Here is a 1941-nt window from a genome sequence, read left to right as displayed (position 1 = left end):
CTGATCACACATGGTTCAAAAACACTCAAATGGCCCAGCTGGTGTGGCTCAGTGGTTAAGTGTCAACCCATGCACCAAGAGGTCCCTGGTTTGACTCCCAGTCAGGGCACATGCCCAGGTTGTGGGCCCAATCCCCAGCAGGGGGGCATGCAGGAGGCTGCAATTGATGTTTTCTCTCATGGAAGTTTCTATCTCTCTCTCCCTCTCCCTTCATCTCTCTCTAAAAATCAATAAAAAAATAAAACACTCAAATCATAAAACAACATAATCAAATCTGAAGATTGGTACTCAAGCATTATAACCAATGATGCCACACTTGTCTATGATCTCACTGATATGAAACCACATCCACACCTCAGTGGCCGCCAAGCCATTCAGCACAGATTCCTTAACTGTGAGCTGTTTGCGGCTACTGGTTTGAGCTCACTTGATTTTTTTTTCTTCATGCTTTAATTATTTATAAGAATAGCAGCAGGTGTGGAGAAACCAGCTCAACCTTAAGATTGTGCCAAACCGTGGCTAATCCAGGCCTAGAGTGAGTCACAGCAACATTATCAGCACCAGAGCCTACTCAGTGGTTGACCGTGGTTCCAGGATAAGAAGTTTGTCACCCAGAAGGGCTGACTGAAATGGACATTTCACAAGAAAGAGGACCAGGAAGATGTAGAGGAAAGAAAAGCTTCATGTTTTCACAGTAGATTTGAATGGGCAGTGATATACCAAGAATCAGGGTGAGGGAGAAGAGGGAAGTTAGTAAATGCTTAGGTGGGGGTATCACTCAGAGAGGTCACGAGAAGTCATGGCAGAAAAGATTTGAGATGAATCATTGAAGAGTCACTTAGCTGGACTGTTTGTTTCTCTTACTTTCTTGTGTTATTTTCTCAATTCCTTATGATCGTATCTTCAGCACGTATAAAACTGTGTGTGTGTTTGTGTTTTTCTGTGTCTCCTCCAAAAGTAACAATGCAATTTAGTTTCTGGAGCTCTCTAGGAATGTTCAGGGATATCAGTTAGCATACATCTAGTTGCAATAAAAAAAAATATTTTGGTAAAGGTGGCTTAAGTAATAAAAGCAATTATTTCATATGCTATGAAATCTGGAAGCAGTTCGTCTCAGGGTTGGTTTAGTAGTTCCGTCATATCATCAGAGCCAAGGCTCTTTCCATCTCTGCACCCTGCTATCCTCAGCATGTGGCTCTTCATTTTTTAGTATGTCACCTCCTAGTCACCAGACATAATTCCTTAAATTCTGACTTGGAGGCAAATACTGTAATTTAGAATACAATACGTGGTGGTGCGTTTGCTTTTGCTTGGTGTGTGCACACACACACACTCATTTATACTAAAAATAAAGACAAAGCCTTGGTTGGGTGGCTCAGTTTATGTGAGCATCACACAATACACCAAAAGTTTGTGGGTTCAATCCCTGCCCAGGGCTCATATGGGAGGCAACCAATCGATGTTTCTCTCTCACATAGATGTTTCTCTCTCTCTCTCTCTCTCTCTCTCTCTCTCTGCCTTCCTCTCTCTAAACATAACTTTGGATGAGGATTTAAAAATAAAAATAAAACATATTCAATAACCCAGAAGAAAAAAATTGGTAACTATTACTAATATATATGCCCATAATAACATGTGAGGGTCTGAAATTTCTGAGAATACAGGCAATACTCTTCTACACCCAATAAGGCGGTAAGGATGTGGCAAGTCAGCTAACATGGGATGGGTTGTGGTCTAAGGGTAAGAATGCCTGACTGTATCCTGAGAGAAATAAGTGTGGACTCCAACAGGAGGTCTGCTGAAACCACTGTGCCAAACGGGGACAGAGTCCCTAGTGTAATGGCAGCCACCTTGACATCTTTATCGGAGTTTCATGCAGGTTGAGACTGACTGCCAGTCCTTTATTTTATCTCACCTTAGTTTGAGGTTTGATGCTCATGA

This window comes from Molossus molossus, unplaced genomic scaffold (genome assembly GCF_014108415.1).
Source record: "Molossus molossus isolate mMolMol1 unplaced genomic scaffold, mMolMol1.p scaffold_m16_p_11, whole genome shotgun sequence".
Lineage (NCBI taxonomy): Eukaryota > Metazoa > Chordata > Mammalia > Chiroptera > Molossidae > Molossus > Molossus molossus.
Note: the sequence above shows the minus strand (reverse complement) of the source record.